Source organism: Erinaceus europaeus, chromosome 4, assembly GCF_950295315.1.
Source record: "Erinaceus europaeus chromosome 4, mEriEur2.1, whole genome shotgun sequence".
NCBI lineage: Eukaryota > Metazoa > Chordata > Mammalia > Eulipotyphla > Erinaceidae > Erinaceus > Erinaceus europaeus.
In genome coordinates, this window is record NC_080165.1 from 69,484,909 (window position 1) to 69,504,949 (window position 20,041).

Consider the following 20,041-nt stretch of genomic DNA (forward strand, 5'->3'; position numbering starts at 1 on the left):
GAAGGACTACTTTCTAAATAAGTGTCTGATATGAAAAACAGAATGATTTCTGATGACAAGTTTAATAGAGCTGGGGGACTGTATAGTTACTAGGGAACTTAGGAGGAATTTATTTATGCGCTCCTGTTTGACAGAGGAGGGTTTTGTTTCCAGATATACTGAATAACTTGATTCAGATTAGTGAATCCCTTTGTGGCTGGATAAAGTTGAAATCCCAATCTCCTCGCTTGCTGGTCTGCAGTATTTGCGAGAGGGGATAAACCTTTTGGCTTTGGAGTCTGCACACATAGCTCAACATCTCTGAATATGTGACCCATCCTTTATGTTTTGGCCCCTGTGCTTGATAATTTTGTAGACAAAATGGTCGTCTTTGGGAATAGATGTTTCTGTACAATATTTGATATTCTCAATAAAACAACATGTTCTTGGGCCGGAGAGATAATTCACTTTATGGTGTGTAAGGACCCAGGTTTGAGCTCCTGGCCACTACAGGAGAATACCCACATGGGGAACCTCCACTAGTGGTAAAGCAGTGCTCTGATGTTTCTCCCTCTCTCTGTGTCTCTTACCCTTTATCTATCCCTTTGCCTGGGGAAGTGGGGAAGAGTCTTCAGGATGTGATGGAATCCTGCAGTCTAAGTGTCCTGATGAAATTCTGGTGGCAAAAACAAAACAACCAAAATTCAAATGCAACATCTCTCTTCCTCTCTCTCTATCTCTCTCTCTTTTGCCACCAGGGTTATTGCTGGGGCTTATGCCTACATGATGAATCCACTGCTCTTGATGGACATTTTTTTCTCTTTTTCTTTATTTTTTTAATTTGATAGGACAGAGAGAAACTGAGAGGTTAGGGGGAAATAAGAGAAGAAGAGAGGGGAGTTGGGTGGTAGCACAGTGGGTTAAGCGCATGTGGCGCAAGGATCCTGGTTCGAGCCCCCGGTTCCCCACCTGCAGGGAGTCGCTTCACAGGCGGTGAAGCAGGTCTGCAGGTATCTGTCTTTCTCTCCCTCTCTCTGTCTTCCCCTCCTCTCTCTACTTCTGTCCTATCGAACAACTACGACATCAATAACAACAACAATAATAACTACAACAACAATAAAACAACTAGGGCAACAAAAGGGAAAATAAATAAATAAAAATTAGAAAAAAGAAGAAAGGGAAACACCTGCAACAGCATTTTACACAGGCGAGCGCACCCCCTCCCTGAAGGTAGGTACCAGGGGCTTGAACCCAGGTCCTTGTGCAAAGTAATGTGTATATTCTAGTAGGTACATGACCAAAACACCCCTAATTTTATTCATGTAGTTAATTAGTTCTGCCCCAGTAAACAGGGTTGAGGGATATAAAGCCATTTGACTCTTTAGCTCAACTTCTCAGGATGCCCAAGAACCAACAAACCGAGACACCCAAGGAACACGAGACTCACCATATTGAGATTTTTGTTTGTTTGTTTTATTTAGTCTTTGTTTGCATGCAAAAGAAACCTTTGTGATTAACTTAAGTAAAGGAAAAGAGGTAATTTGTGAGAAGGACTGCGGCATAAGTACCTTACAAACCAAAGGAAAGCTTGAAGAACTAAGATGTAGAAAGAGATGGGGCTGTCCTGCTGGCTAAGGAGCAGGAGAGCCAGACCCTCTCCTCAGTGGCTTCATGCACATAAACCAGCCCCAAAGATTTCCAGCCCATGAGCACTGATACTGATACCACATTGCTGGGAAACTGGATGTGTCTGACCTACTTGGGGTCACACACTTGACCCACAGTCAGCTGTGGGAAGGGCAGGATCATGCAGTAAAGACATGGTTTTGGGGTCCCACTGTATTGTGTCTGCAGGGGCAGCTCCAGGCACCTACCCACATGTTGTCTCTGTCACTTTGTAAGATTCCACTGCATCAGCAGGGCTTACTTCTGGATGGTGTACAAAGCCACTCCTGCTGCTTTACTACACAGGAAACCAGCATCCTTAACACCCCTATTAAGTCACTTATTTTCACTTACTTTAAGCTTGGAGATTTGGGATTCCAGCCAAGACCTTTCTCTTTTAAGATCTAGCATCTCCTCTGTATGGTAAATGGGTTTAGTTCTGTTGATCTTTAAGACCCCTTCAAGTTCTTTTTTTTTTAATATTTATTTTATTTATTTATTCCCTTTTGTTGCCCTTGTTGTTTTATTGTTGTAGTTATTATTGTTGTTGTCGTTGTTGGATAGGACAGAGAGAAATGGAGAGAGGAGGGGAAGACAGAGAGGAGGAGAGAAAGATAGACACCCACAGACCTGCTTCACCGCCTGTGAAGCGACTCCCCTGCAGGTGGGGAGCCAGGGTTCGAACCGGGATCCTTATGCTGGTCCTTGTGCTTTGCGCCACCTGCGCTTAACCCGCTGTGCTACAGCCCGACTCCCCCGGTTCAAGTTCTTATATCACCGACTAGCTTTGATGGCTCAAGGTTCCATCTCCTGCTGTAGTGTTGAAGAGTCACTGGCTGGGCCTCACACTATGCACATATATACATACTGGCAGGTACAGGATTGGGGCTCAAGCTCCCAGCCCCACCTGTAGTGGGGAAACTCCACGAGTGGTAGAGCAGTGTTGTAGGATCACTCCTCTCTGTCTCTCTTCTTTATCTCCTGTTTTTTTTTTTTTTTTCTCTCTCACCTTCTATCAGAAAATGTTCATTAGAAATGGCAGAGTTGTGGGAGTCAGGCGGTAGCACAGTGGCGCAAAGTGCACGGACTGGGTTAAAGATCCTGGTTGAGCCCCCGGCTCCCCACCTGCAGGGAAGTTGCTTCACAGGCAGTGAAGCAGTTCTGCAGGTGTCTGTCTTTCTCTCCCTCTCTCTGTTTTCCCTTCCTCTCTCCATTTCTCTCTGTTCTATACAACAACAACAGCATCAACAAAATAATAACTACTACAACAATAAAAAAAAACAAGGACAACAAAAGGGAAACTAAATTAAAAAAAAGAAAGAAAGAAATGGCAGAGTCATGTAGACACTGAACCCATCAGTAAACCTGGAGGCAAATGAATAATATGGTGACTTGGTGGAGAGGGCCCTTGGGTGACTTGACTGAGATGACACCTATGAAATCATTCCATTTATCCGTGGACTGCTGAATAGGGTTAGTGGTTGCAAATAGTTGCATAGGATTTTCCTTCTCTCTCTCTTTTTGTCACAAAGTTTATCTCTGGTACTTGGTATCTACATAACTATTCCACTGCTCCCTGTGGTCATTTTTCCCCCTTTAGTTTCTTTTTTCTTTTTTTAAAAAATATTATTTATAAAATGGAAATACTGACAAGACCATAGGATAAGAGCTGTACAATTTCACACAATTCCCACTACCAGAGTTCTGTATCCTATCTCCTCTCTTGAAAGTTTTCCTAATTTTTATCCCTTTGGGAACATGGGCCCAGGATCATTATGGGGTGCAGAAGGTGGAAGGTCTGGCTTCAGTAATTACTTCTTCACTGGACGTTGGCAGATCGATCCATACTCCCAGTCTGTCTCTCTCTTTCTCTAGTGGGGCATGGCACAGGGGATGCAGGACTGCATGACACATTGGTGGGGTTGTCTGCCCAGAAGTCAGGTGGCATCACGATAATATCTGCAACTTGGTATCTGAAAAAGCACTAAGATATAAAACAGAACAAATCAGGAAACTAAAGGCAAGAATATAGAAGATGAGATTTGGGGTCTCTAATTTTGGAGAAAGCTAGAATATACCCATTTTAGGTATATTCCAAGGGACCCATGACTTTACTGGTTTTTGCCTAAGCCTGACAGCTAACGTGCAGGTGCACCAAAGGTATTGTCTGGGGAGATGGTGTCAGAGTTGGAAAAAGGACTAGAAAACTGGATCAGGGTAGAGAGTAGCTCCCAGATATGAGAAAAATATATAAATATTACTAACTATAAACCCCATTGATTTGATCTGGGGCCCACATTCATTGCAGGAGCCTCTATAATCTCTGCATCCCTATAGGTCTGAGCTCAAATTCTGTGGTCATAGCTAGGAACATTCCAGGTTGCACTAATTTCAGGACCCATCTTCCTCGAGTGGTAGAGTATGTTGCCCAACTTCCCTTTGGAGACTGGAACAATCCCTACCATTATTGATCCACATTGAGAGCAAAGACCTATAGGGGCCCACAAAGGGGTCCATTATGTTTTTCCTGATGGAGATGACCAGTTACAGAGGAGAGAGAGATCTGTTAGAGGTCTAGACCCATCATGTCTGTGTGGGAATCCCAGGACTCCCTGACTAGGGCTCTGGGTAACCTCTTTAGTTTCTTATAGAGAAAAATAGAGAGGAGAAAGGGGGAAAGAAAGGGAGAGCAATAGAGAGACACCTGCAAAACAGTTCACTTGCTTGTTAAACTTCCTCCCTCTTAAGTGGGGCCGGGGACTTGAACCTGGGTCCTTGGGGTCCATGCACATGGTTATGTATAGCATGTATGTATGTATTTTATTGTTAGAGACAGAGAGAAATTGAGAGGGAAAGGAGAGAGAGAGAGAAAGAAAGAGAGAGAGAGAGAGAGAAAGAGAGAAACCTGCTGCACTGCTTCAATGCTCATGAAGCTTCCCTCTCCAGGTGGGGCACAGGGGCTTGAACCTGGGTCCTTCCACACACAATAATGTGTATGCTAAACCAGGTACATCACCTGTGTAGGGCTTTTAAAAAGCATTAGTATTTGTGTGCGTATGTGTGAGTATGCACATGTATACATATATATGTGTAAGACATATGTACATATGACAGAGAGTTATGATCCAAGGCCTTATAATGTTCCGTCCTTAATTAGACTTGCAGAAATGCACCATTTTTTTTTTTTTTTGCTTTAAAAGAAGTGTAATGAAGACGGATTATAGTTCAGGGTCTGATTGGAAAGAGCCAGGAACTAAGATTAATTAGCAACAGCATGTGGTTTATTTTCAAGGTTGTTTTTGCTTGGTTTCCAGAAATCCTGGCATAATATCTTCAAACTCAAACTGAACTTTTTCATGTACTGGGATGGAGGATTTTGTGCTTTTGTTTGACAGTCAAAGGTTCTAGCCCTCTTGTAACACTCTCTGGGAAGCCAGCTCCTGTCACCTGCCATGTCAGGATGTTTGTGCATGGCCACACCAAGTGGAACAGGCCCTTCCCATACCTACCCAGTATAGCTTCAGTACTGACTGCTTCCCAGCTGACAGTTATCAGGAGGTCTGTGGGCGTTGGATCTGAGAGTGATTTTTAATCATATAAGCTGTTTAAAGGTTCCTAGAATTTCTAAGCATATTTTTTTCTTAAGTGAACGCTTAAAATTTCCAAGGATTTTTTAGAGCAGAAAATACTTTTTTTTTTTTTTTTAAGTTACCACCAGGGTTATGACTGGGGCTTGGTGCCTGCATAACAAATGTGCTGCTCCCAGTGGCCTTTTTGTTTTCTGTCTATCCACCTCTTCCTCTCCTTTTCTTTCTTTTTGGATACAGAGAGAAATTGAGATGAAAAGGAGAGAAAGAGGAGGAGGAGGAAGAGAGATATCTGCAGCACTGCGGCATCACTCAGGATGGAAGCTTTCCTGTTTCCAGGTGAAGGCTGGGGGCTTAACTGTGGATCCTTGAGCTTGGTAATGTATGTGCTCTACCTGGTGCACTAGTGCCCATCTCCAACAATACAAACTTTTAAAATGACCCATCACGACAATTCTCTTGCCTTTTGCTTTGCTTTAGTACACTGTAGATACTTCCATGGTTAAGTAACCTGAGGGCTTTTAAACTATCAATAGGTTTCAGCTTAATCACTGACTCCTGACCAAGAGATAAAGCAGGGTCTTCTTCTTCTAGCATTTGCCCTTCTTCCGTAGCCAGTCAACAGCATCAGGTTGAGCCTGATGTCAAGTTTCGAGAACTCCTTTGAATCTGGAGAGGTGGCAGTCGTTGACTATGTGGGTCATAGTCTGTCTGTAGCCGCAGGGGCAGTTCGGGTCGTCTCTGGCTCCCCAGCGATGGAACATAGCAGCGCACCGGCCATGGCCTGTTCGATAGCGATTGAGGAGGGCCCAATCATAACGTGCTAGGTCAAAGCCGGGTTGTCGCTTGCAGGGGTCTGTGATGAGGTGTTTGTTCTTTACCTCAGCTGACTGCCAGCTCTATTTCCAAGAGACTGGAACAGAGAAGTTCAGTGTAGGCGTAGGGGACCAGATTGGGTGACGAGACGTCAAGCGTTGAACAGGGTGGGCGAAGATATCCGCGTATATTGGCAGGTCTGGTCTAACGTAGACGTGGGAAATGAACTTAGATGATGCTGCATCCCGACGAATATCTGGCGGGGCGATGTTGCTAAGAACTGGCAGCCATGGAACCGGGGTGGAACGGATGGTTCCAGAAATTATCCTCATGGAGGAATATAATTTGGAGTCAACCAAGTGGACATGGGGGCTATGGAACCATACTGGGGCACAGTATTCTGCAGTGGAATAGCATAATGCCAGAGAGGATGATCGTAGTGTGGAAGCGCTCGCGCCCCATGAGGAGCTGGCCGGTCTTGCAATGATGTTATTCCACGCGCCCACCTTTGCTGCAGTTTTTATGAGATGTTCGTGAAATGACAGAGTGCGATCGAGAGTAACGCCAAGATAGACTGGCTGGGCTTCATGCAGGATTCTCATATCGCTGCACATTAAGCTCACTCGAGGCTGAGGCATGCTGTAGATGGAAAACAGATGATACCGTTTTTGCAGTGCTAGGAATTAGTCGCCATTTTTTACAGTAATCAGATATCAGAGACATGTCTTTCGTGAGTGTTTCCTCGAGGATGTCAAACTTGGATGCCTGAGTTGCACAGCAGATGTCATCGGCGTAGATGAACTTCCTTGAAGAAGTTTCTGGAAGGTCATTGATGTAAATATTAAATAGCGTAGGAGCCAGAACAGAGCCCTGGGGGAGGCCACTTGAGACAAGTCTCCATCTGCTAGACTTGTCACCCAGATGTACCCGGAATCTTCTGTTTTGGAGAAGAAACGATATAGTGTTGGCCACCCATGGAGGCAGGCATCTTGAGATCTTGACCAGGAGACCACTGTGCCAGACCGTGTCATAGGCTTCTGTGAGATCAACAAAGACAGCACCCGTCTTTAAATTCTTCTGGAATCCATTTTCAATGTAAGTTGAGAGGGCCAGGGCTTGTTCGCAGGTAGATCTTCCTGGGCGGAAACCAGCTTGGGTGGGTGATAGGAATTTCTCTGTAAGATGAGAAATACGTGACAGAAGCAGCCTCTCAAGGAGTTTGTAACACACGGAGAGGAGAGAAATTGGTCTATAGCTGGCGGCCAGTGTTGGGTCTTTCTTTGATTTCAAAACCGCTATAATCTTCGCACGACGCCAAACTTTGGGCATAGACTCAGATTCCAAGATGTGGGACAGGAATGAAGCGAGCCACTTCTTTGCCGCGGGGCCCAGGTTAAGAATGAGTTCTGGGGTGATGTTATCATAGCCAGCAGCTGTTCCCAGTTTAACCCTCTTCAAAGCGTCTTCCAGTTCAGACAGTGTAAAGGGAGAGATTTTTGGAGATGGACAAGATAACTGGAAGTGGGATGTCCACTCATGGGAAATTTCTCTTTTCCAGACTGGGTTGATCTTAGCACGTCCAACTTGAGTTAGGTGACTGGCCACTGAGTTTGGAGATATGGGAGGATGGGAGACAGGAGGGGGTTGGCTATCGGCACCCAGTCTGTGAAGAAGCTTCCAGGCCTTCCTACTTGAGTGGGTGAAGTTCAGGGTGTGGCAGAGGTAATCCAGTGGTTATGCAAAGAGACTTTCACAGCCCCTCAGCTATGCCACCGAGGTATACGTCTTCTCCTGAGTTTCCGGGTTAGATCTCTGTCCCCTGGTGTCCCTCCCTGTCGCTGCTCCAGATTCTGAGGGTAGTAGCAATGGAGACTCAGTGTTGCACTTGGTGAGTCTCTGGGGAGTCCTCTCCTCCCTTTAGCTGTCCTCTTGTTGGTGGAGCAGACTGGAGGTGGTGTCTCAACTGATAAACTGCTGGGCTGTTAGCAGTCACTTAATCTCTCCTCACACTCCTCTCTCCTCTCTGTCACCAGCCACACGTGTTTGTACTCATGAGTGATTTAGTGGGTTCCTGTGATCATTCTAGTCCTGTCTTGTTTCGGTCCCAGGTGGTCTCCTTTGGTATTCCTAGTTGATCCGGGAGAGGAGAGGAGAGGAGAGGAGAGGAGAGGAGAGGAGAGGAGAGGAGAGGAGAGAAAGTGATCTGCTGCTGCTCGTAGCTCCGCCCCATGGTTAAGTAACCTATCTGCCTTTTCCACCTTTTACTTTTCTCTTGTTACATCTTTACCTGTCTTGAGAGGCCACCTCCTCTCCTTTCTATTGAAGAGCTCCCTGTCACTATTGTAAATACAATACTCTCAGAAGAAACACGAACTTTCTCCCCATGGCCTATATATTCCTATCTGCTCTGACCTACAGCTTTCTCTCTCCCTTCTAACACTCTGGGCACATTGGATTTCTTTGGTTTCCTTGAGTAGGTTAGATATGCTTTCCATTGTGCTTGGGACATGTTACCCACATGGATGCTGGCTAATTCCTTCTTACCTTTTAGGTATGAATTTAAATGTGGCCTCATGATACTCCTTCCTTGACTCTTTCTAAAATGTATTTTAAAAATATCTTTTAATTTAATTTTTATTATCTTTGTTTATTGGATAGCGGCAGCCAGATATTGAGAGGGAAGGGGGGGATAGAAAGGGAGAGAGTCAGAGAGACACTTAGAGCACTGCAGATGTGACCAGGGACTTGAACCCAGATCCTTGTGCATTATAGCGTGTGCATTCAATCATGTGCACCACCACCTGGCACCCCCTTATTTGACTCTTCAAAGGGGACCCCATCTTTCAGTCTCCACCACATCAGACCCTGTTTGGTTCTTCCATAGCATTCAACACTATTTGCCATTTCTTGGCCTGTTTGTGTATGCTCTTTTTGGTCTGTCTCCTCTAGTAGACCAAAGGCAGGATATTGCCACCATAATCACTACCAGGTTTGGGTCAGTGCTGGAGGATCAACGAGTGACATCTTGCCAACATGGCAGCTCTCCTGGGCTCAACCATCTTGAAGGAGTAATTCATATTTTGGGATGGGTCTCTGAACTCCTGACCAGTTTTGGTAAATCTTTTTGATTTGAATTATCTCCTTCTCCTGTTGGGCTCTTCATAAATACATATTCACTGATTAATTAAATGAGCTCAGCTTTCAAGTAAGACTCTTCATCTTCCACACAACAAAACCATCATGGAATGAAGTAAAAAGGTAATATCTAGGTCAGGTGGTGGTACACATGATTAAATACACATTACAGTGCTTAAGGACTGGGGTTCAAACCCCTGGTCCCCACCTAATGTGGTGGGGGTAGGGGAGAGAATAGCATGAAACAGTGCTGCAGGTATTTCTCTCTCTCTCCCCCTTCCCTCTCAATTTCTGTCTCTTTCCAAAATAAATAACCAAAAATATTTTTCAAAAAGTAATAGCTGTTAGACATGTGTGTCAAATAGGATACTTTTGACAGTAAGTAGCAGAAACTTTACTTGTTGATAATTTAAATAATATGCCCTTGGTATAATTATTCACACCATTAGTCAAACTCAAATACTATGCCTACTACCTGTCAGTTTCTGTTTTCTTCCTTCCTTTCTTTCTTTTTGCCTTTGGCAAGAAGTATTTTTATTCCAGATTTATTTAGGTTTGATAGTAGAGATGGTTTTTAAATTTATTTTTTAATTTTTATTTGTTGATTGATCTAATAGTGATCAACAAGATCATAGGATGAGAGGGGTACAATTCCACACAGTCCCAACCACCAGAGTTCCATATCCCATCCCCTCCCTTGAAAGCTTCCCTATTCTTTATCCCTCTGGGAGCATGGACCCAGGATCATTATAGGGTGCAGAAGGTGGAAGACCTGGCTTCTGTAATTGCTTCTCTGATGGATATGGACATTGGCAGATCATCTGATCCATACTCCCAGCCTGTTTTTATCTTTCCCTCATAGAACAGGGGTCTGGAGAGGTGGGGTTCTAGGGTACATTGGTGAGGTCGTCTGTCCAGTGAAGTCAGGTTGACGTCATGGTAGCATCTGCAACTTGGTGGCTGAAAGGTAGAGATGGTTTTAAGTTCAACAGTTTTAAATTCCCCTGGCAGTCTCTGTTATATATACTTAGACACATTAAATGCTTCTATGAGGAAAGTGTTATATGACCTCCATGTTACAAGAGAGGCAACTGAATCTCAGAAGAATTAGGAAACTAGCCAAAGGTCCAAGTGAGTGACAGAGCCAGGATTTAAGTGACTCCCAGGTGGAATAGCTCAAAGTCTATGTTCTCCTGCTGCTTTATCATGACAGGTCCTGAAATGGGGTCTGGGTTAGACAGGTGCTTAGTGATCTCAGGGTACAGAGTCGGTGTTTCTGTGGTTTTCTCATGGCTGCCACAGTTCATCTTTTGTCCACAGGACAATTTCTAGAGCAGGAAGTGGAGATGAAGGCACAGCACTTTTCCTTATGCTGCCCCTAGAGAGGAATATATATATATATGTATATATATATATATATATATAATATATATATGTCTGTGACTTTTCTTTCTCTTTTTCTTGTTTATTTTTTTTTTAATTGGGGGATTAATGTTTTACAGTTGACAGTAAATACAAAAGTTTGTACATGCATAACATTTCCCACTTTTCCACATAACAATACAACCCTCACTGGGTCCAGGGAAGAAAATATTTTCCAGAAGCTCTAAGGGAATTTCTCCTATAGCTCATGGACCAGAACGGAGTCTCATGGCATCCCCACACCAATCCTGACAGAAGGAAATGGGGTGGTGATGAAAAACTGTGCTCTTCACTCTATGTGGACCTCAAAGTTTTGTGGAAATAGTCTAAATTGGGGGTTCAAGAGAGTTTTTCTCACCTGTTTTCACACATCATGATGCTATAAAAAAACTGAAAAATTTATGAGACTTGAATCCTAAGGATTAAGATTTTTCATAAGTTGTTCTGAGATGGAACTCAGATATCTGGATGTTAACTTGAAAACTACCCTGCGATGGTGAGTACGGTTTATCCAGAACTGATAATTAGCCATCTCTGATAATTTCATCTTCTGTTTATCCCTCCGCCCCCACCTTTCCTCACCAATGCACTGCTTAACTCTGGTTTTTGGTGGTGCTGGGGACTGATGCTGGGACCTTGGAGGCTCAGGCATGAATGGCTTTTTACATAACCACTATGCTATTTTGTTGGTCCTTTTATCACTTTCTTTTCTTCTTACTGAAGAGCCTGCAGAGAGGGCCACAGAAAACTAGGAGAGCTGAAAGGATTCACTGGAAGTCAGTCCCAGGGCTGGCCAGACTGTGAACCAAGAAGACTAGAACCAGGTAAACTTACCAAGAACATTAGACTTGGACCCTGTGGGACACCACCCTTTCCTTCAACATCACCCTGCCTCTGCTGATCATGGATATCTCAGACAAACAAATAGCGTTTTCTGTTGCCTCTCTCTTAAAAACAAAGGCAGTGCATTATCCTGGAGGTGATTTTAAAAAGAACAGCATCATTCTATTTTGAAACAGACACAGCCCTAGACCTCATTTTACCCAAGCCTTTATTATGATGGTGAGCAAACTGAAACTCAGACAGGGACAATGGCATGGCCAATGACATGTGGGTTGACTCAGACTCATTCACCATCTCCGGGAAAGTCCTTACTAGATGCCATGGAGAATGAGTGCACACTAGGTTTCCTGGTGTAAAGCCTTTATACAAAACAAATCAATATGCTTATTATCATTTTTGTTCATTTTCTTTGCAAGATGCAATGTGGTAGCAGAGTCCACTGTCAATATTTTTATGAACTCTGTGGAAAATATGATGTTAAAGGCCTTTGGTAACCACTTCATTAAACTTGGCTTTTTCTAGGTCACCACAAAAGGTAAATAAACCCTAATGAGTAATCTGTCCAGGCTGAGATCCTATAAGTCTTACAAAGAGTCAGTGCCTCAGAACACACTCAGGCCCTTGCCCTAAGCCCTGGGGGGAGTCTGAGAAAGGTGATCCTGGCCTTGTGCTGTCCACCAAGACCTTCAGACAAAGACTTATTAGCCCACAAATGAGATACTAACTAAATAAAGCCAGAATTTCCATAGACTGAAAAGAATTGCATAGCATCAGTAATACTGTAAAGTGAGCACTCTGCCAGTTGGCCTCTCATCAAAGCAGAATTCCCTGGTTACCAGGACACAGAGACTAATGGGGGTTGCTAAGCCTAACAATGACCCCAGGCCTTATTCTTTCATTTCTCCCACAAATTCTACACTGGGAGACATTGGGAATTTAACTATGATTAACACAAAGTCACAGTCCTAAAGGAACTCATTGTCTTTTGAGGAGAAATTAGAGTACTAGGAAATAAACTATAATTCTAGGGGCAATGGAAATTTGTGGGAGAAGTAAGTTTTTTATTTTGGGGGGAGCAGGACCAGGAATATTTTCTCTGAGAGACTGTAGAGTTGAAGGAAAGAGTTCTCTCCTTCTTCCTTCTCCCTTTCCTCTTCCTCCTCTTCTTCCACCTTCTCCCTCTTCTTCTCCTTCTCTTTCTCTCCTCCTCCTCTCTTATTCTTTCTGTACTCTTATTATTTTTTTAAATAAGAAGACATTGGGTGGGTTTATAAAATAATAGGGAGAGAATATGGCAGACCGCCTCACTCAGCTGCAGGATGCCATTAACTCGCTTGCAGATCAGTTTTGTAACGTCATTGGAGTGTTGCAGCAGTGCGGGCCTCCTACCTCTTTCAGCAACATCAGGACGTCAATTAACAAAGACCAGCCAGCCAACCTGACAGAAGAATATGCCCAGCTTTTTGCACCACTGATTGCATGAACAGCAAAAGACATCGATGTTTTGATAGATTCCTTACCCAGTGAAAAATCTGCAGCTGCTTTACAGATGGGTACAGAGGCTTTGAACCCAGATCATCAAACATGGTAACCTGTGCGCTGCACTGGTGTCCCCCTGCCCAACTATGAAGGCTGATTCCAGGATGTGGTATGGAATAGAAGTGTCCAGAAGCAACCAGCTTGTATAAGCTGGAAAAAGAAAACCATGAGGCTGCTACGTGCCCAGAGGATGTCGTTTATCTTGGGAATGTGCTTCTGGTAAAGATACAGAGTGCACTTGCTGACACTGCACAGTCGCAGCTGAAGACACGGAGCAGTGCCCATCACCAGGCCCTTCCAGACTCGTAGTGCCCAGAGTCCAGTGTGTGGCTGAGGAAAGAACTGTTTCAGTGCCCATTAGGAATTCTGCTTCAGTTTTAGATGTAAGCCTTACCTTATCTATCAACAGTGACGGAAGTGGGAAGCACTATAACACAGGCTAACTTTTTAGCTTTTAACAAGTCTTTCATTGTCACTCTTGGTAAGTCTGTAAAGTTGAACCAGATTTAAACCATCATTATACCTTCTTTTATTTTTTATTTTATTTTATTACTTTTCTGAATGAAGAGACTGATGCGGATATTACATTAATGGTCAGAATAACAGATGTACTTTGGAGTTCTTTTGGTGATATCAAGTTTTGTCTCTAAAAAATTAAGAATAGGGAGAAAGTTACAGAACAGGAAGAGAAAGGACTCAGGTCAGTCTATGGACTGGTGGGTCTAAGAAGGTGGAAAAAGATGAACCAGATAGGAGGATGAGCCTTAAGATGAAGGAGGATCCTGTTTATGAAACAGGTAAGAGACAAGGATGGACACAGATGTAAATGTGTTGATAGATAAGGAACCAGAAGTAGAGAAACGCGAAGATGTAGCTGCTTTGGGTGATCTAGAAGAGGTGAACATTTGACGAGAGCACAGAGCTAGGGAGAAGATAAAAAGTCTAGTAGAATGGCATTTTTTTTTCCAAAACCACTAGTGGGTACGGCAGCTGACTATGCCATAGAAGAAGTGCACTAGGTGGCAATGGGGGACCCAGTCGTCATCAAGTACCATGAGAGAAGAATAACATAAAAATAAATGGTTGGATGGATGTCCCTAGAAGGAGCTAACAGAATAAGTACAGGAACAAAGAACGCTGGTTCAATCTAGATTATTATTATTTTTTCCAGACAGATATGGAGAGAGAAAATGGGACACAGGGAACAAAAAAAAAATTATTTTGTGTGAGTGACAAGAGGCTAGGCGATGAGTCATGGGATATTAAGAAGACAGTAGAGATTGAAGAGATTCATAGACTGGAAGAATTGAAGTAGCCGAAGTCAGGAGGTCTTAGTGAGGCTAAAAATAGATCCTACTGGGAGTCGGGCGGTAGCTCAGCAGGTTAAGCGCAGGTGGCGCAAAACACAAGGACCGGTGAAAGGATCCTAGTTCAAACCCCCGACTCCTCACCTTCAGGGGAGTTGCTTCAAAGGTGGCGAAGTAGGTCTGCAGGTGTCTACCTTTCTCTCTCCCTCTCTATCTTCCCCTCCTCTCTCCATTTCTCTCTGTCCTATCCAACAATGATGGCATCAATAACAACAATAATAAACTACAAGAATAAAACAACAAGGCAACAAATGAGAATAAATAAATAAAATAAATGGATCCTACTATAAGGAAGTAGGGGTGGGGACATAGATTTTTGGTGGTGGGAATGGTGTTAATATACACTCCTATTTACAACAATAAAACAAGGGCAACAAAAAGGGAATAAATCAATAGCTATAAAATATATACACTCCTATTAACTTATAATTTTATAAATCTTTATCACACACACACACACACACACACACACACACAAAATATCCTATTGAGATTAGTGGAGGAAAAAGTACTGGAAGATATATGTGATTGTTGCTGTAGAGAGGATTACTGTGGTCTGGGAGGTGGCACAGTAGATAAAACATTGGACTCTCAAGCATGAGGTCTCAAGTTCAGTCCCTGGCTGCATAAGTACCAGAGTGATGCCTGGTTCTTTCTCTCCTCTTATCTTTCTCATTATTAAACAAATAAAATATTAAAAAATAGAATGGATTATAAAAATTTGTTTCCAAGTGCCAATGAGTTAAGTTATTTCGACTAATTTCTTCCTAATAATTCGTCCTAATAATAATTTCAACCACTAATGTTGGATAAAATGTAAAGATATTTTTTAAATTTGTGATCAGTAGGTGGCCAGGCTGTCTGATTACAGTGTACAGTTCCACACCACACCCACCACCAAAGGTCTGATAGTATCAGAAACCATTTGCTTGCTTCTGATTTTTTTTTCCCCAAGTTCATGTGTATTAGTTCTCTAGATTCCACATAAGTGAAACCATCTGGTAGTTGTCTTTTGTCTCTTTACTAAGCACAATTACCTCCAGTTCTATCTATTTTGTCCCACAGGACTGATAGCATCTTTTTTATTACAGAGTAGTATTCCACAAAATATATATCCCATGATTTCTCTAGCCAGTCATCTGCTGATGTACATTTAGGCTGCTTCTACTCTTTGACTATTTAAACATATCTTTTTAAATCTAACAAGAGCTGACAAGATTATTAAGGAATTTTCAGCTCTACACTTAAAGGTAAAAAGAGCCAAAGAAATAAGTGAGCACAAAATTGACTTTTGACCTGGGAGAATTTGACAACTCCTCAAATCTAGACTTTGCTTTATCTACCAAAACCAAAGTCCAGCACTTAGTGTAGAATCTAATAGGAATCCCTCTCCTTTATAAACTGAGTTTCCTAGGAAGTCTTAAAACACAGTGAATTAGGTGGTGCAGCAGGTTAAGTGCACATGGTGCAAAGCACAAGGACTGGTGCAAGGATCCCAGTTCAAGCCCCTGGCTCCCCACCTGCAGGGGTTTGCTTCACAGGCAGTGAAGCAGGTCTGCAGGTGTCTTTCTCTGTCTTCCCCTCTTCTCTACATTTCTCCCTGTTCTATCCAACAACATCTACATCAGTAATAATCACAACAATGATAAAACAACAAGGGCAACAAAAGTGGGGGGGTAGAAGCCTCCAGGAGTAGTGGATTCATGGTGCAGGCACTGAGCCCCAGCAATAACCCTGGAGGCAAAAAAAAAAAAAACCAAAAAAACAAAACACAAAATAGTGACTTGAAGTGAACCAAGTCTTATATAGTTGTCTAGCTCAGATTTGTATCACCTGGTAATCTAAGGAACTTGATACTTGATATTGAATTGATGGTATTTTCCTGACTAAGGTTATTAAGCATATATTATCTACTATAGATTTTTAAGTACAACAATCAGGATACAGTAAAAAATAATCCACAAATGTAACATATCCAGAATTTTAGCTATTGTTATTAAGTAAAGATTATAAAAAAACTTACTATAAAACTATACTTATGTGCTTAAAGAAGTAAAATCAGCTTAAAATACCTTTGTGGAAATGAGAAAAAAGCAAATAAAAAGTTGAATTATTAGAATTGGGAAATAGAATAATCAAATCAGAGAAGGTCTGTTTTCTGTTGTTGATATTGTCAAGAGTGCGGCCATTGGGAGTTTGGTTAAGGTTGAGTTCAGAGGAGTTGACATGCTGAAGGCACTGAGATTCCAGAGCATTGAATGGGTTGTTCATGTAACCTGTGAAGTCATCCAACACCTTGACAAGTCTTGGGATGGCAATGTGTGTGCCAAATATATCGCTGTATGAGGGGAAGGTTAGTAGAGGATAGAGATGAGGAAAGTTAGAATGGTCTACCATGTGATATTGAAACACAGTAGAGCAAAATTTCTAATAGGTATGGAGAAGTGATTTTGAAGTGATACTGGGGAGTGAGGGGTTGGACTTCACCTCTGTGTCAAAAACTGTGTAGTGTGTGTATATTTAGCAACCCAATAAGCCCTTCTGGTTTTAGTAGATAAAAACAAAATTCATATTTTTTTCATTTTTCACAGACTATTTCTTGCAGACTATTTCTCACAGTCTGCAATTTAACCCCACTTGTAAGCTAACAAGTTAGCCTGACATAGCTTCAGAATGTTGGAAGGAGACTTAAACTATTGAACCAGAGACAAAAGACATTCTATTATTCATAGCAATGCCAGAGGCCAGAGTACTGACATTTGTGTTAATTCTTTGAGTCCCTGTGTCAATTTCTTTGCTTCACCTAGAAAGTAAAGCAAAGAAAGCCAAGATACATGCACATGTAGTGAGTTATCTTTCAGGAAAGGAACCTTGACCATAGAGATATAAACCTTTTATAATAGGCAGTAAATCAGTCTGTTCTCTACTCTGAAAGGAGACATTATCTTTATTAGAATGCTCGGTATGTCTGGCTGCCTTTTGTTATTTAGGGGGTTTATCTCTACCTTTCAAAACTGGATATTATGCAAACACCTTGTAAAGAAAGTCTAAAATGAAAGTAGTCAATGCTGGAGAGATTTGCTGATGTGTAAAGAACTCATGGAAAAGTATGTCAGTATTTTTAACCCTTAGTCAGAGGCCAGCAGGATTTTTTTTTTTAAATATATATCCAGGAGTTGAAGGATATAGTCTGTGAGAAATGAAAAATTTATGAAGTTTGTCTTTACCTACTAAAACCAGAAGTGCTTGTTGGGTTGCTACACACACGCATACACACCCACACCCACACCCACACCCACACCCACACACACCCACACACACCCACACACACAATATATATATATACTGAATTATGCCTGGCACAACACAGTAGAATTCATTATATTGCTAATTGCAATGTATGCCATAATACAGTTTAGGCAAACATTGTATTGTACTGGTTTGCAGAAAAGACAGAGTGAGAGAGGGGCTGACACTTGACCAGGCAGGAGTGAGGATACCTGAACTGCAGTCCCTCTGTCCACCAACAGGTTCTAGTAACACTAGTTTCTCCCCCTGGCCAACATTTTCCTATCTGTAGAACAAACAGATTTTTTAGGATCTCTCTCTCTCTTTTTTTTTTTAGTTCTAACAGTCTTTGATTTCTTAGAATGCTTAGAATACTGGTAACCTCAACATAATTTCTAAGAAATTCTCTTATCAGCCAGAGAATCCAACTTGTCAGTCAGACTGAAGGAAGAATTTGACAAAAAAGATGGGTAAAAAAAGTAGTGCTAGAATGGGAAAGCTATCATGGGAGGGGGTGGGTTATGGAGATTGAATGGTGGGAATTGTGTGGAGTTGTACCCCTCCTACCTTATGTTTTTGTTCATTAATCCTTTCTTAAATAAAAAAATTAAAAAAAAATAATCCTAAAAAAAAAGTAGTGCTAGAAGCAGTGATAACAATGATTATGAAGCAGATGATGGAAACTATAGTTCCTAGTCTTTCCTCTGGCTTCAGATGTCAGAAGGATTCCTGGGTATCATTGCTTAGACAGTACGTTTGTTTGAACTTTTTGTAGGACCTGGCTGACCAAGACTAACTTCCTAACGCAGGAGTCGACATTTAGAACCTCAAAGAAACAGCATGCATTAGAGAGTGAATGTGGGTTGTGCAGCCAACACAACTGGGCGTAAATCCAGACTCCTCTACTTACTGGCAAAGGAATTGCAGGGAGCTACTATTCTGTGGCCTGTCCTTTACCCCTGTCTTGTGGGGAGCTGTACACTTACTTTCTGGAGACAGCTCAAACTCCTACTCTATCCTTGTGGCCCTGAAGGAAGTTGCGCATTCTCATGTGACCATATACATCCCTTGGCCACAGGTGATTGGATAAGAGGCAAGTGTCTGGCTCAAACTGAACCAATCAGAGTCTTTCCCTGGAGCTGGGGAATGAGATGAATCCTTTTCTTTCTGCCAAGGCTGTGGTATGGGGGTACACCTGCAGTGAGAGCAAAGATCTGAAATAGAGAGACTTGAAGGTATCAGAGCCTTTACTTTTATAATAATTGTCCTGACACTCTTTCCTTTCCGTGCTTTGCTTCTTAAATACCCTGTGGCACTCAGGGCCCTTACACATGCAAGGCCTGTGCTCTACCTGCTGAGTCACTTTCTTGTCTTAGACTTGTTTTTTTGTCTAAGGTCAACCAAGTTGGTTTTGCACATTTGCAGCCAAAAGAGGTTTGACTCATTTAAGAATCGTGAGCAAGTCACTGTTTCTTGATTTACAAAATATTAAAACAAAAAGGGGGGATTAAAATGTACGGTGTAGCTCTAGGGATAGCTGAGCAGATTAAGTGACATAACATTTGAGAACAGTTGGCACCACACCTTGCCAGTAGGGGAGCTCAAGAAATATGATTTCCTTTCCTTTTGGGCCTCGCAGGCATCCAGGGTACTGTTGTTTTTTAGGCTAACGTTTATTGAGTACTTAGTCCTAGCCAGGCATCATATGATTATCAGAATTCATAATTCTTTTTTTAAAATATTTATTCATTTTCCCTTTGTTTTTGCCCTTGTTGCTTTTTTATTGTAGTTATTATTGTTGTTGTTACTGATGTCTTCGTTGTAGGATAGGACAGAGAGAAATGGAGAGAGGAGGGGGAGATAGAGAGGGGAGAGAAAGATAGACACCTGCAGACATGCTTCACTGCTTGTGAAACGAATCCCCTACAGATGGGGAGCCGGGGGCTTGAACTGGGATCCTCTCGCCGGTCATTGTGCTTTGCGCCACCTGCGCTTAACCGCTGTGCTACCGCCCGACTCCCAGAATTCATAATTCTTATGGCTATTAGCATTCATGATCCCACTCAGCCTCTCCAGATACCGTAAGAGGCAGCTATTATTTATCTTCATTTTACAAATGTGGAGGCACAGAAGAAATGGTAAGGTGTTAAGAAAGTGTTCACTCCATTGATTCCCCAATAAAGAAATAAAAACAAAGAGTTCACTAGCTTTAAAGACCTTCAACCTCACCTAAATCCTGCCTGGTTTTTAGAGGTGGCAGATTTGAACAATTTAAACATAGGTGTAGTGAGCTAGGAGCTGGTGCAATTGAATACATTATGTGTTAAACTTTCATGCATGAGGTCCCGAGTTTAAGATCTGGCATAGCATGTGCCAGAGTCATGCTCTCAATCTCTTTCT

General features: G+C 42.4%; 1 long non-coding RNA gene and 1 pseudogene across 1 annotated transcript in view; both read left to right on the forward strand.

Moving 5' to 3' along the window:
* The first annotated feature begins 5,219 nt into the window (after positions 1-5,219).
* LOC132538102 (uncharacterized) overlaps positions 5,220-20,041 on the forward strand; it is a 68,517-nt gene continuing 53,695 nt past the window's right edge. Inside the window, exon 1 of the long non-coding RNA XR_009549507.1 lies at positions 5,220-5,570. This is a non-coding gene — a long non-coding RNA (uncharacterized LOC132538102). The remainder of the gene's footprint in view (positions 5,571-20,041) is intronic.
* Positions 12,739-13,585, forward strand: LOC103120377 (mediator of RNA polymerase II transcription subunit 21-like; annotated as a pseudogene).